This window comes from Paramormyrops kingsleyae, chromosome 17 (assembly GCF_048594095.1).
Source record: "Paramormyrops kingsleyae isolate MSU_618 chromosome 17, PKINGS_0.4, whole genome shotgun sequence".
Classification (NCBI taxonomy): Eukaryota; Metazoa; Chordata; class Actinopteri; order Osteoglossiformes; family Mormyridae; genus Paramormyrops; species Paramormyrops kingsleyae.
Window position 1 is genome coordinate 26,652,136 of NC_132813.1, and position 16,377 is coordinate 26,668,512.

The 16,377-nt window shown below is 45.2% G+C and overlaps 1 long non-coding RNA gene across 1 annotated transcript; it reads right to left on the reverse strand.

The window, feature by feature from the left end:
• Nucleotides 1-2,364: 2,364 nt before the first annotated feature.
• Nucleotides 2,365-3,009, reverse strand: LOC140579004 (uncharacterized). Its single transcript, XR_011983257.1, has 3 exons — nucleotides 2,643-3,009; nucleotides 2,480-2,547; nucleotides 2,365-2,382 (listed from the first exon to the last, which is right to left on the reverse strand). It is a non-coding gene; the product is annotated as an uncharacterized lncRNA (long non-coding RNA).
• Nucleotides 3,010-16,377: the final 13,368 nt, after the last annotated feature.

Below are 16,377 nucleotides of genomic sequence, written 5' to 3' on the forward strand. Positions count from 1 at the left end.
TTTACCTGGCACTCAAGCAGTTTTTAAGGGTTTTTGTGGTATTTCCAAGCCAGGTGGTAAAGCAGAATTTTTTTGCTATTGCAGGTACATTTATAATTGTTAAGGCCACTTAAAATTAATAAATTGTTTTACATGGCCGCCTGCCTAAATTTTTTGGTGCCGCCTCGATTTTTTTTTTTATTTTAAATTTTTCAAAAAATCAGTTTTTTTTCACCTCAAAAACTGTCAGAGATCGTCAATGTGCCAAATCCTGATATCCTGTGCACTGTGAGCAAGTTGTCTCTTGTAGAGTGGTCCAATAATAGTGACCCTCATTGAGGTCAAACAACAGCACTTCTATTGTTTGAAACAATGGAAGTGCTGTTGTTTTGCTATTGTCAGGAGGACGCTTTTATTGGGCCATTCTGTGGCAAGACCATTAAACACTTAGACTAGGCATTTGTTTTGAAGGTTTCTCTTTTCTTGTAATTGTTTGAACTGTTGAGAGTTTAAAATGTTGAGATACTGACAAATTAAAGTTTAATTTTCTAGTTTTAGTATATCTCTGTTGCCGATCGTCTTTTCGCTAAAAATATAAAATATAAAATCCCCTACTCACCAATATTTTAGAAGTTTGAGTCATGTAAAACAATTTATTAATTTTAAGTGGCCTAATGACATGCAATCATGACCATGCCAAAAAGTATGACTAACAGTATGTGTCCTTCAGGCTTCCCTAACGTGATTGGTGCCATAGATTGCACACACATCCCCATCAAGGCCACACCAGGCCCCAATGAAGGGGATTTTGTGAACAGAAAGGGGGTTCACAGTATAAATGTGCAGGTATGTTACTATTACAATTTATAATATTCCAGATTAGTAATATATTACATTTAAAAAAAAATAAATGGATCAAAAAGTATGCAGTTGACTGACTAAAATCTCTTAGATGGTGTGTGACGCTATGTTCCATATAACAAATGGGACAAGGGCACGCATTGAAATGACCTTTGGGCAACTAAAGGAAAGATTTCAGTGTCTGAAGGGTCTGAGGGTTGCACCTGACAGGGCCTGTGACAATTGTTGCATGTGCCATCCTCCACAATATTGCCACCATCAGAAAGGAGAGGACCCCTGTGGTGGAGGTGCAGCCTGATGATGACCTCCAGCCAGTGCACTTGGACCAACCTAGTGGCAGAGCTGCACGGGACAGAATTGTGGAGCACCATTTTTGAATGTGTAAAATAAAAGACAAGACAAATATGCTTAGTTCCTGGAGTTTTATTTAAACAATTTTTTTATAAAGAAAAGCCAGCAAGTCATCTTTTGCCTGCAATAACAGATAGCTATGTAAAGTCAGCAATACTACTATGTGTCAAATGGTGTATTAGCACTTACTCTGAAAATCTTTTTGAAGCAACTCTATCTCTAGTGCAATTTTTGTCTTTTTGAAGTTGATGAGTTCAATTTCTCCTCTTAATTTGTGTTTTTTCAGGTCAAAATACTCGATTTTTTGTTGAAGATGCTGTTTATATAGGGAACGGATGTCACCCTGTGTCATTTTGTGAAAGAAAAAAAAAAGGGGTCAAAACATGCCTCATGCAACAAAAGTAAAAAGTAAAAGTACAACACTGTCCACCTCTGTATCAGTTCTTTGTGCAGACTCTTCTGCAAGCCTTTCTGTATGCCTTTCTCTAGGTGTGGACTCCTGCAACTCATATTGCAGACAGAAAGAATAGGTACACAAGTATATACAAATTAGTGTAAAGTTATTTTATGCACTTACAGGTTCTTCCTCCAAAGTACAGTCATCTGAGAGGGTTTCTTCACTGTCCTGTGCAATGGAAATAAATGGGTGTTCCAAAGTGTTGCACTCTCTTCCCTTTATGCAAGTTAGAAAAAGTACACAACTTACTGCATATGCTTCAGCCACCACTTGCTTGGAAACAGGTAAAAATGTTGGTGTATTATGTAAAACTGCACAAAAGAGGAAAAAAAAAATAAAAACAAATAATTGTCATTACAATTTACTACACTGTAAAAAATATAATGTGATCAATAACTCATGGCAACATTTTATATTAACTAAAAGTTGTAAAAGTCTTCACTTTCACAAATGGTTGAAATGACTGTACCAGCCATTTGGATTATACTTCATTTAATGCAGCAACAAATAATTTTACAGTGTACTAAGAGAATTGAAAGCTCATTTAGCCTACCAGCAATGAAGGTGTTGCTGCTACTGGTCCCTGGCTTTGGGTCTGAGGAAGAGCTGCCCCCAGGGATGCCCTCCACAATGGTTCGGTTTTCATTCAACCCAAGGGCCAGCTCCTCTGCTGGGGTATATTGTGGTGGTGCAGGACCACCACCTGTTTTTTTTTTCAGCCTTTTTCTTGGTGGCTGTTATAAACAGACAAACACATTATTTAACAGTGGCTTTTAAAAAGGAAAAAAAGTGGCTTTTTAAAATAAAGACAGTATAAGAATTAAAGGCTACCATTTTGTAGAATATTCTTGTACTTCACTTTTACTTGTCCCCATGTTCTAGTGGGTCCCGTGGTGGCTCTGACATAAAAGAACAAAGTAAATATGAAATTATTAAAATGCAAAAATACACACTGTAGAAAGTAATAGAAACATCTACCATGGACAGCACTTACGCATTTAATTTGTCTGCTACTTTTTGCCAGCCCTCTCTCCTGGCTTTTGCAGACTTTGAGGTGTTTCCTGTCGTTTTAATTAAAGACTCAAATTCGGCATAACCTTCCATTAAAAGCTCTTGTTCTGCTTGGGAGAAAAACTGGGCACGTTCTTTGGCCATGCTGAACAGCCAATAACAGCGTTGTTAATCATTGTTTCTACTATCGATACATATCCACTTTTAAACCAACGCATGAACGCGCAATTGTCTCAGATAACTCAATCCAGCGATACTAATAATAAAAAACAGGTGTGTTCGAAGAACTCAATTAGCCGGATCATGATTAGCACGATGATATCATCTTGGATGTCTCATTTGATCACGGATGTTTTAAGCAACGTACGAAGAACGAGTCCCTGGCTAGGCTGGCTAATACCCCGTGGTTTACAACCTGGCAGGTGTTGCGTTGAGTGCGTAGAGAGGTGGACCAGGGGGGTATTCCAGAAAGCAGGTTATGTGACATACCCGGGTAAGTTTAAGGGTAAGTCAGTGGATAACCACATCTTTCGTTTCCAAAAACAGAGGTTAACTTTCTGGGTATGTACGTAACCATAGCAGTGGCCTGTACTACGAAGCGGGGTAACTGGCTTATCGGGGTAACTTTGCGAGTAACTTGATGACGTGTGGTGTAACTTCGCGATTAACCCGTACTACGAAAGGTGGGTAGGTTTTAGTCGAGACATGTTGCTATGGCTCCGAGCAGTTTTTGTTCTTGTTTAAGTCGAGGTTTCTGCGTAAGCCAGCCCTATATGAGCACCGCCCCTCCCACTACAATTTCTCCGAAAACAATGCCGGCGTACCTGGATGATCCGTACCACATTGGCGCGCGAATCGTGAGGGGCTCTCTCTGTTAATATGTATGAAATGGAGCAATGGCATATAATATGCATTCAATGTATTCATTAATAACTGTTACAGAGAAAGTTATTCTGAAAACCCAAGGGGTGTGCATTGTTCCCTGTTGTCCACTGATCAAAGCACACTTCACTAGATGTGCCTGTCTTGTCTAGTTTTAAAGTTATTAACCCATTCATGTATTGTCGACTGCACAGTATACAGATACAAAAATTAATTAAAATTTGCATGTAAAGCAATCTGGGAAACAAAGGGGTGTGCAACAGTCGCCATGAGCCCAAAATACTAAACCACCATATATCATTACAGCTGAAAGGACCTATATTATATTAGCGATTAACATGATTTGGCACAAATCACAAAATGTTTTGAAGCAGAAAAATAATCGGTGTGCATCGATGTCTGTGTACTGGACATCACAATTCTGTCATTAAAAACGGCCACCTTACTTAATTCCGTAAAGATATTAAAGCCAGAAAACTGAATATCGAATATGAGGCTAACTTAACCGCAGTGACAGGTTCCAAGTCGTTTTCTCACTACACACATGCTTCTTTTTTTCGTTTTGTCCTGTTGTAAATCATTTAATTGTTTGTTAAACAGTGGCTCACCTTCTATTAAGTGTCATATTAACAGACACCTTTTATTATTAGCTGTAAAACATAGAAACACGCTATTAGTGGAGGCTAGACACAACAAATCTTTCATAATGAGTAGAAATATAAATACATAGCCCTACCACTTGACATGATGTTTCTATATTTCATCTTGACTTGCTGCGACGAACGCTTTCCACTACTATTGCATTTGAAATCGGATCAGTTATTGTTAACATTAGGTTTCATTATGAGTAACATATAGTAATGGAACTTCAGGGAGCATTATATTACTTAGCAGCATATAATAGGTGACTTCTGAATTGTGTCGCATCTGTTAGCCTCTGTACGTATTTATTAACAGTATTTCAATTCTTTTCAGAAAACACTACAATACATTGTCTAATACTCGGTCGTGGGATATTTTAGACCACGTTTTATGACCGTGAAAATGTACGTATGCATTTTCTTCGTCGTCAATACGTTGCCAACAAGCCTGCCTGCTTTTGTTACCTGCAGTGGTATTGGACTTTCTTTAAAGGGTTGATTTAAACTCCTCATAACGCTGCATAATTAGCATGCAGTCTTCCTCCGTGAAACATATGGAGATCGCGCTATGAGTCAAACGGTGCCTTGCCTTGCCGAATGTGCTCCATATATGTGAACGCGCACAAACTCCAATGCAGTTAACACCGATTTAACAAATCAACTTCTTAACTGGCTTCGTAGTACTGATTAGCCCCGATTGATTCAACCTGATTTTGTTAACCTCGCGTTCGCAAATTACCTCGGGGTTAAGTCTGATTTGGTTAAACCCCCTTCGTAGTACACGCCACAGCTTACTCTCTGAAGATAACCTGCTACTGAGCAGGTTATGTTCCAGGGTCAATTTGTTGCAGAAGGTTACTGAGCATGGCATGCCCTTTTGATGACGATCCTGTGGACTTGGAGGCACAAATTATACAAGGTTTTTTTCGCCGGGAGAGAGTTATAAGACCGCGTATTGATATCTTTTCATTCCCTAATGACTATTTGAAAAAGCGTTATCAGTTTTCAAAAGAATCGTTCATTTACTTAACATATCTTGAGACCGCATATTGCAAATGTCACAAACCCAAACCGCGGGTCTGCGCTTAGCACAGAAAACATTCTGTACATAGCACTTCGGTTTTTTGCGTCAGGGCATTTTTTGTACAATATGGGCGACGCAGAGCATGTGGGAAAGCAACTGTGCGTAGAGCCGTTCGCACAGTATGTCTGGTACTTAACGCTTCTATACACGTTTGTACAGTTCCCTGTCTATAAAGCTCTGCGTGTTATTAAAGAGGAATTCCACAGAGTGGTAGGTTTGTCCTTTGTAGTAAAATCTATGATGCATATTTAATATGTAGTCATACTATTTATATCTATACATGTATTCATCCTGCACACACACACACACTTGATACTTCCATATATGACTTTCTATTTCAGGGTTTCCAAATGTAATTTGGAATACATGTAATACATGTATAGTGACAATAAAAGGCATTCATTCATTCATTCATTCATAATTGGGTGCATTGATGGCACCTACATTTCTATTAAAGCTCCTTCAATAAATGAGGGAGACTATGTTAATAGGAAATCTATTCATAGTATCAATGTGCAGGTAACTTGATTTTGTATCCTTAATTTTTTGCCTTGTTAAAACTCTTTACTTTTTTCCACTAACTATAGGTAATCATTACAGGACAGTACAATGCTGGTTACCACTGGTTGCCCTCAGATGGGGTGAGGGGAGGTCGTGGTGGGCCCCCGCCAGTTAGACGGGCTTCAGCCTTTTTTCTATTAGCTACATGACAGAAAGAATATACTAAATCGTGTTTAATAAATAGTTCAGTGATCGTGTAATCAAATATTACCTTTTTGCAGAATGTTTTTGTGTTTCATTTTGACTTGGCTCAAAATTCTTCTGGCTCCAGAAGGATTACACCTTATTAAATAAGAAACCATATATTCCTAGTCGATACACATTGTTATTTTAACCTAAAGAAATGAATGGCAGGAAAAGTAAATGCTTTCATAGTGATTTAACAGTCAAAAGGATGCGGAAGGGGTACGTGTTTAATTATTTTGCATTATAATAAAAGGGGAGGCGATGTCATATTCGCAATTTAATACACACACAATAACTGTCCGTTATTTTTTGCCAAGCCAACTCTTTCTTTAGCCGATGCAGCCGTATTGCTTTTTTCATTATTATTGGCTTGAATTCCTCATATGCGTGCATTAAAACTTCCAACTCCGCCTCTGTGAAGTATGTGTCACGTCTGGCGGGCGGGTGAGTAGAAAAGCAGGCGAGCTGAGCCGTAAAGTCGGACGAACAGGGTTTATTACGAACCGGAGGGTTGACAGGCACGAACATCGAGACACTACAATGCCGAATCTGGCATACATGGGGAGACGCGGACTAATATACACAGGACTAATCAAAAGAAACAGGACACAGATGATCACAATCAGGAATGAACACGAGGTAATGAGGGGGCGTGGCACACATCGGGATCGGACGGAGCGTATCGTGACATAACCCCCCCCCAAAGGCGCGCACTCCGGGCGCGCCCCAAGGGGAGGCGACGGATGAGACGAGGGCAGGAAACAGGACCTGAAAGACAAAAAGCAAAAACATCAACCAAGGGCGGGGAACAGAACAGAGACACAAAACAAGAACAAGGACCAAAAGAAAGACAGGACCTGACAGAGGACGGGGAACGCAGACAGACAGACCAGGAAGGGAGACACAGAAGAAGAGGAGAAAGGGCCAGGAGTGAACGAAGGAGGAACAACGGGACCAGGAGCAGAGACAGGCGGGACCAAAGGAAAGGGAGGAGGACGAAGGGGAGCCCGAGGGAGCCCAGGCGGGCGACGGGCAGCGGCCGGAGGGGCCGCAGGGGAGAGGAAGGAGGGAGCAGGAGGGGACCACCCAGGGGCCAAGGGAACGGGACGAGGGAGTGACGGAGGGGACACGGAGGGAGCAGAAGGGAACACCGGTGCAGGAGGGGGAAGCCACGGCAGGCGGAGGCGCAGCCGAAGCCGGCGAAGGCGCCGTCCGACGCCCAGCCGGAGCAGGGGGGCCCGGAGGCGGCCGACATGGACCCAGAGGCGGGACCGAGGACCGGCACCGAGGATCCAGGGGGGAACCCGGAGGGGGCCGCCGACCCCGAGCCGGAGGACCCGCAGGCAGCCACCTAGCCATAGCCAGGGGCCGAACGGGTGAGCCAGGGGGCAGGGCGGGCGGGACCCGGGCCCGACGCCTATGTCCCCGTCCCTTGCGGGACACTGAAAGGCAGGGTCCTGGGGGGCGTCGGTCTTGCCGGGGTAAGGGCGAGGGAGTCAGGGCCTTCAATGAGGCAACAAGCGTGGCCGTAGCCAGAGCCGCAGGCGGGACGGGAGAGGCAGCCACAGGCAGGGCCGCCGTTACTTGGCCAACAGGAGGCACCGTGGGGGGCGCCGCAGTCACTTGGCCAGCAGGGGGCGCCTCGGCGGGCGCCTTGGGCGTGTGACCAGCAGGGGGCGCCTCGGCGTGCACCTCCGTCGTGCGACCAACAGGGGGCGCCTCGGCGGGCGCCACCATCACGTGACCAGTAGGGAGCGCCGCAGCGGGCGCCGCCATCACGCGGCCAGCAGGGGGCGCCGCCATCACGCGGCCAGCAGGGGGCGCCGCCATCATGCGGCCAGCTGGGGGCGCCGCAGTGGCCACCTCAGGCAGCTCAGGAGCCGGCAGGACAGGCGAGACCGGCAGATCAGGAGCCGGCAGGACAGGCGAGCAGGGCTGGGCCGGCTGGACAGACGAGACGGGCAGGACAGGTGAGTGGTCAGCAAGGGGCGCTGCGGGCGTGGCTGCAGGCGGTGCGGCCGGAGCCGCAGGCGTGGCTGCAGGCGGTGCGGCCGGAGCCACCGGCGAGCAGGGCAGGACGGGCGAGCAGGGCTCGGCAGGCGTGCAGCCAGCAGGGGGTGCCGTGGCAGGCACCTCGGGCAGAGCGGCATCATCCGCCGCAGGCGGGGCCGCGAGCTGAACTGGCAGGGCCGACAAGCAGGGCAGGACAGGCGAGACGGGCTTGAGCGTGCGGCCAGCAGGCGGTGCCGAGGCAGGCACCTCGGGAATGCGGCCAGCAGGAGGTGCTGCAGGCAGAGCAGGCACCTCGGCGGGCGTGGGTGCAGGCGGAGGCGGCGCCGGGACATCAGACGCAGCCGCAGGCACCACCAGCACGTGGCCATCAGGGGGCGCCGCAGCAGGCACCACCAGCACGTGGCCATCAGGGGGCGCCGCGGGCATCGTGGCAGCATCAGCAAGGGCTGCAGGCTGGGCAGACGGATCAGGCAAGTCCGAAACGGGCGCCAGGATGGGCGCCGGCCGAGCAAGTACTGCCCCTTTAAAAGTCCAGGGAATCCACGGAATGGCGTCCCTTACGCAGCGTATGCCCCCTTGGCCAAGGCGCTCCAGCCGATAATAATACGCCTCCAAGGGAGGTGGTTTCTCCTCAAGCCGAGGCTTACCGGCAGGGCTGAGCGGGTAGGTGGCAGCGGTGTCCTCCCAGGCGGGGAAAAGCAAGCAGGCGCCCAGGTAGAGCGACGAGGTCTCCCCCGCGTCGTTCGCAGTGAATGGCAGAGCTGCCTCCTGCACGTCGCCCTGGTTCCAGGCAACACGCCCCGCTCTTCCCTCCGCGAGCCGGAGCTGTAAGCGGCGGAGGCATTTACGTGCCCTCTGCAGCGGGTACTGTTGTTCGGGTGGACGATCCTCTGCCAGGAGGTCCGCGCCTCGCTGGGCCAGCTGCAGGGCCACGGGGTCCTCCTGGACCTCGGGCTGGGACCGGCAAAACACAAAGTCTTGCAGCATTCGGCATTCTGTCACGTCTGGCGGGCGGGTGAGCAGAAAAGCAGGCGAGCTGAGCCGTAAAGTCGGACGAACAGGGTTTATTACGAACCGGAGGGTTGACAGGCACCAACATCGAGACACTACAATGCCGAATCTGGCATACATGGGGAGACGCGGACTAATATACACAGGACTAATCAAAAGAAACAGGACACAGATGATCACAATCAGGAATGAACACGAGGTAATGAGGGGGCGTGGCACACATCGGGATCGGACGGAGCGGATCGTGACAGTATGCCGCTCTCTTTTTTTGACTTTGATTTTCCATTTTGACTCGTGAAATCGGCGATCAATTGAAAACGTCTTTATGTATGCACGGTGCACGCGCATTAACTCTGGGTAACCAATAGGAGGTTGATTGAACTTACTCTTCTCAGGTGTTTTGGAACCGACATACTCATGGTATGCGGGTTTGGGGTATATCAACCCAGAGGTTAAGATTTACCAAATGGTAAGTTAACCAAGCTTTCTGGAATACCCCCCAGTAGGAGTGTATTGGTTTGGAGATATCAAAGTGAAAATGCCGACGAGATCCCCGATGAATGAAAGTAATGGCTGGATGGAGGAGCAACTCTGCCGGCGGAGGCTGCAATAAGTGAAAACGCAGCCGGAGAAGCTCCTCTGCCGAATACTGGAAAAGTCCAGCACCAGGTTGATAGACGAGGGACAGGAGAATCCAGATGATCGCAGACAAAACATAAATACCGCCAGCCCACATCACGTCAGAACCAAACAGCCCAGGTAAACACACCTGAGGGAACCTGTAGCAGAGACTACACTGAAAAAAATTATTCTTGACCTTAGTAATCTTTGCTCTTTAAAATGAGAAGATTTTGCCTAAAATGCCGTTTTTCTAAATGTATTTAATTAAATGAGTGTGTAGCCCAATATTTCGGATTTTTATGACACTCACAATTTTGTGTAAACGGTACTAATAAATCTGAGGAATACCGACATTCGCTAGAAGTGAGCACATCTAACTACACGTTTTAAGATTGGGATTACACGTGACAGAAAATCAGGGTGAAGAAAACGTTTGGATGCTTACCAACGAATAATTTTACAGGTAAGAGCGGACTGACTGTTCATTTTGACGTGTTTAAGGTAAAGAATGGATTTTGAGTTTAAAACACAATCATGCATATTATCTGTTAGTGTACATCTACACAAAAAAGGTATTTTCACTGCACAGAATTTGTCTGCGGTTGGCTGACGGCGGGAAATATAAGGTACCTTGCATGGGCTATACTGGCCTGTAAATTAAAATCGGTTTAGCTGTAACTGTAAATTCACTATAATTCAAAGTTAGATCAGTTTTTAGAATTCATTTCATTATTGCTATAACTCGTGTATAATGCGCTGATAAAAATGCTGTGCCGAGCAGGATTTATAAGAGCAACATAAGGCCACTTAAAATTAATAAATTGTTTTACATGGCCGCCCGCCTCAATTTTTTGGTGCCGCCTCGATTTTTTAAATATTTTATATTTTTCAAAAAATCCGTTTTTTTGACCTCAAAAACTGTCAGACATCGTCAATGTGCCAAATCCTGATATCCTGTGCACTGTGAGCAAGTAGTCTCTTGTAGGGTGGTCCAATAATAGTGACCCTCATTGAGGTCAAACAACAGCACTTCTATTGTTTGAAACAATGGAAGTGCTGTTGTTTTGCTATTGTCAGGAGGACGCTTTTATTGGGCCATTCTGTGGCAAGACCATTAAACACTTAGACTAGGCATTTGTTTTGAAGGTTTCTCTTTTCTTGTAATTGTTTGAACTGTTGAGAGTTTAAAATGTTGAGATACTGACAAATTAAAGTTTAATTTTCTAGTTTTAGTATATCTCTGTTGCCGATTGTCTTTTTGCTAAAAATATAAAATCCCCTACTCACCAATATTTTAGAAGTTTGAGTCATGTAAAACAATTTATTAATTTTAAGTGGCCTAAACTCGCCGCGACCTGAATCACTAAAATTAATAAGACATAATAGTGCCCGAATTGTTTAATAATCTTGAGTTGAGATTTCAATAGTATTTAAACTGCTAGTTTGCTGGCTAGCTACAGTAGTTTAATACGTGCTCACATCAGAAGGCTAATGATAACTTTAGCAGTCTGGACACTACGTGTGTCTTGGAAGTATGTGTCAAATGTAGTAAATTTAATTCTCCTTGTGATACATTAAATATCTCAGACTAATTTGTATATAATAAAGGAAAGCTGCGTAGGATTTCTCCATGCGGGGGTGGTTGCCGGAACTATTCGTTAATGTATTGTGGTGACACGGGATTGGGATCAGCGGTTTGGGATCAGTGTTTAGCGGTTGAGAGAATTATCAGGGGCTTGATTGGGTTAGATGATGGACACCTGGAAAAAGTTTTAAGGAGAGAGGACTTTGTTGAGAGAGAGAGAAGAAATGTTAGATTCCAGGGGCAGAGACGCTGGGGAACATTCAAGCTAGAATAAAGGATGTTTGGGGCTTGCTGGACGGACTTTTGGATGGAATGACCTGCGAGGGACGTACAGGAAGACCTTTTTTTGTGTGTTTTTGGTGGGCATTCGGGACGCCGATGCCCACAGACTGATCCACGGACACACGGGAGGGTCTTAATTGGCGGCTGGTGGACAGAGGGAAGTTTGGCGATTGTTTTAATCTTGTTAAATGAACTGTGTGTGTGTGTGTGGGAGAGAGAGAGAGAGAGAGCGAGTGAGTGAGTTTGTATGGGGAAATTAGGGAGGGTTGTTTTGATTATTCTTTTTACCAGTGTTTGGTGAGGAGTGTGGGTGGCTTATTGGGCATGTTTTCCCTATTGAGCGTCTAAGCTCAGTAACTGCTCCTCTTAGAGTGTTTGTTTGCTGTGATGGTGTTATTGAATTGGGATGAGTGTTTATGCCTAATAATGAAGTGTATTAAAGTCTAAACTATTCGATCTTTAGGCCTCCTAGGGGTGTGCAACACTGTGTGATGGTAGGTGGTGCAAGTTGCTGGCTTGGTGATTCGTAGGTTAGACAGCATAACCATAATTTTACCGGCACTCACGTAAACCTGGTATCTTAGATGAATTATATCTATTTTGCTGTAAAGAATAAAGGAAAGTTATTTGTTATTGTATTTAGCGTGTGGGTATTTGTGTGGAATTTCGGGACGACTGCCGGACCGGACCGGGTAAAAAAAGGTGGTGGCAGCCTAAAGGAAATTGCTGTTTCATTACACTGGCGGCAGCGGTGGGATCTTTTTAAAAAAGGAAAATGTCGTCCCCCGATTCCACACGGGTACCCAATGAATTGGGTCCAGGTCCGTCAGCTAATTTGCAGAATTTACAACCTACTGAACCTGTATCTGCACAGTCATTACAATCCTCTGTACAGAGACCAGTTTTTATGCCAGAGACCTTTACTGGGATGGGGAGGGATTGGTCAGACTGGTCTGAGCAGTTCGAATTAGCTTCTGAAGTCAACCACTGGAATGAGGATTTAAAGTTAAAATTTATGTCCCTATTACTTTCAGGACGAGCTCGGGATATATATGCAGGTTTGAGTCCCATTGATAAAAGTAGTTATGTGAAATTAAAAGAAGCTATGGGAAAATATTTGGAGCCTTGTGGGGAGGAGTGGCACAGAGTGAGTTTTTCCTCTAGGAAGAGGCTACCAACTGAAACGCCTAGAGAGTTTGGGAATACACTGCGACGGCTGGTGTCGAAAGCATATTCTTCTGTGGATGTATTGACCCAAGATTTATTAGCACATGATCATTTTATGGCTAATGTGGGGAGTGGGGAACTCAGAATCCAGTTAAGAAGTGCTAAACCACCCACCCTGGAGGAGGCCATTAGTGTTGCAACGGAACTAGAGTTGATTCTTGACTTAGAGCGAACCGAAGTAAAGGTAGAATCTAAGGTTATGGGAGTAAGTGGTAGGTCTTCTGTAGATGAATCACAAATGGGGGTTCTATTAGGTGTTGTAGAGGGGTTGAGACAGGAATTAAAAACTTTACAAGCTACGGTTGTTGAGATGAAAATCTCGCAGGGAAATTTACAGCGAAGTATAACCCAAGGGAATCGCCCACATCCTGACCCAGTAAGTTCCATGCGACCAGAACCTTCAGTAGATCGTAATGGTAGGGAACAGGGAGATGGGTGTTGGGAATGCGGCTGTAATAGACACATCAGAAAGAACTGTCCTTATTTAAAATAGATGGGTGGAGTTAATTGTTCCCTTTTGGTAGATACAGGAGCTCAGGTATCGATTATATCTCATACTTTTTGGTTGAAGAATAGGTCGGAGGGGGCTCTGTTAACTGGGTATAATGGTAAAGTGTCTGTGGCTAATGGGGGGTATATGGAAATATTTGGGAGGTGGCAAACAGTTTGTGAGTTTGATAACTTAGGTTTGATGACAGACTTTTTAGTAGCAGATATTGCACCAGAAGAGGGATTGCTGGGAACAGATTTTTTATGTAAATTTGGGGCGGTAATTGATTTGAAAGGGGGTTTTTGTGTGCTAATGGGGAAGAAATTGCCATTACAACTCGTGCATTCTTTAGAAGAGGGCAGACCAGTGACTGTAGAAAAGGATGTCGTCATTCCTCCTCGGGGTGAAGTGATTATTCCAGGGAACGTCAAGGGGGCCTGTTTAGAAGGTATGGAAGGTATGTTGGAACCCTCAGGGGCCCTCCCAAAGCATTTTGATGTATTAGTTGCTAGAGTTGTGAGTAAAGTGGAAAAGGGTTTGATACCTGTTAGACTTATAAATGTGGCAGAACATGCACATACGTTGAAACGGGGGATGTCAGTGGGTACCTTTTGTCCTGATGTCCATGTGGAAGAGGGAGTAACAGAAAAAAAGACCCATAAAGACCAAGTAGGTTGGTCTACAGACTCCCTAGTGGAAGAGCTGGGTTTGCATAATAGGGGTTTTAGTGTGTCGGATATGCAGGGAATTTATGGACTTTTGACCAACCATTTGTCTGTGTTTAGTAGGGACGACTCTGATTTGGGAAGGACTCATTTCATCCTCCATGAAATTGATACTGGACAAGCACCACCTATTAAAATGGCACCCCGTCGTGTACCTTTGCATTTGCAACAAGAGGTTACTGACCACGTAAAGGAAATGAGAGAGCGTGACATTACTCGACCTTCTGTAAGCCCCTGGGCAGCACCTGTTGTCCCTGTTAGGAAGAAAGATGGTGGGCTACGTTTTTGTGTAGACTATCGTAAACTTAATGATGTTACGCGGAAGGATTCTTATCCTCTCCCTCGTATTGATGATGCTTCAGACAGCCTAACACATGCAAAGTGGTTTTCTACCCTCGACTTGTCTAGTGGTTACTGGCAAGTTGAGGTTGATCCAAAGGATAGGCCTAAAACGGCCTTTGCTACTAAGAGTGGCCTATGGGAGTTTAATGTTCTCCCTTTTGGACTCACTAATGCCCCAGGTACATTTCAGAGATTAATGGACCTTGTACTAGCTGACTTACAGTGGACAACTTGCTTAGTGTACCTTGACGATATTATTGTGTTTGGTCGTAGTTTCCAAGAACATTTAAGTCGTTTGAGTGAGGTCTTGGGGAAATTGCAGGCAGCCCAGCTGAAAGTTAAACCATCTAAATGTAATTTATTCTCTACGGAAGTACAGTATCTGGGGCATGTTATTTCCTCGGAAGGAGTGATGGCTGATCCTGTAAAGTTAGAGGCAATACGGGCATGGCCAGAACCTACAAGCCAGACGGAGGTGCGGAGTTTTTTGGGCCTGGCTTCGTATTATCGGCGCTTTGTTAAAAACTTTGCTGAGGTTGCACGACCCTTGCATGTGTTGACTGAGAAGGGGCGGAGATTTAAGTGGAATAAGTATTGTCAATTCGCATTTGTTACCTTGAAAACCTGTTTGATGTCTGCTCCGATTCTTGCGTACCCAGACCCTCAAAATTTTTTTATATTGGACACTGATGCAAGTGATTGTGGAGTAGGAGCAGTTTTGTCCCAGGAGGATAATGGGTTTGAGAGAGTTATTGCATATGCTAGTCGGGCGCTTACAAAAGCGGAGCGTAAATATGCAACGACTAAAAAGGAATTGTTAGCAATGGTAACCTTTACTAAGTTTTTTAAGCATTATTTGCTTGAGAGAGAGTTTATTTTAAGAACAGATCATAATTCTTTGCGTTGGCTACACAATTTTCATGGGTTAGAGGGCCAGTTGGCCCGCTGGGTGGAACAGCTTGCAAGTTTCCAGTATCGTATTGTGCATCGTCCAGGTAAGCAGCATAGAAATGCTGATGCACTGTCTCGGTTACCCTCTATAACTGCTAGTAGGGCTGAAGAGACAGTTGGTCAGCTGATAAGACCGCCAGCAACCGCTACCTCTGTTAGGGCATTGCAGAGAGTCTTGGAGCAAGGTTCCCTCAGTGGGCCCTTTTTGGAGGAAGGGCCTGGGTTATCCGGGGAGGGGGCATTGATGTCAGAGGAGTTGAAGATGACTCAACGAAGTGATCCCGATATAAAACTTTTGATACAAAAAAAGTCTGCAGTGGGGGAAACTGACACTGGCTGTCCGGCGGAGCTGGGGAAGTTTGCTGGGGTGTGGAGCCAGCTTCAAGTACAGGATGGGATGTTGGTACAGGTACCTTGTAATCAAGAAAATGTAGGGGGCAGGAGTCAGGTGGTGCTTCCTAAAGCTATGGTGCCATATGTTCTTACACAGCTTCATAATGAATTAACAGGTGGTCATTTAGGGGTGCAGAAATTGCGGAATAAGGTAAAAGACCGTTTTTTCTGGCCAGGTTGGTCGGGGGATGTTAGGAGGTGGTGTGTAGAATGCAGAGAATGTGCGTCACGTAAAACTGTAGGTCAGGCACCTTGTGCCCCTTTACAACCCACTGTTACATCACGTCCTCATGAGCGGATTGCCTTAGACATTATGGGGCCCCTACCAGAGACCCTTTTGGGAAATAGATACATCTTGGTTATTGGGGGCTATTTTTCAAAGTGGACAGAGGCCTTTTCTATGAAGAATCAAGAGGCATGTACAGTTGCAAAGATCTTGACAGAGGAATGGGTATGTAGGTATGGGACACCACGTACCATTCACTCTGATCAAGGGAGGAATTTTGAATCAACGTTGTTTAACCCCTTGGGACCGGCGATCCCGCCGGCGGGATCTGACAGAAATTTCGCAAAACCGTTTAAATAACTCCGCGAGTTTTTGTCATATACACATTTTAAAAATACTCTCAGAAACCTTGGACGGTCTACTTTTCAAATATATATAGGTAGAAACTAAATATATTTTTACAGCTTCGTGATACGAATTGAAAGAACAAGAGTGACT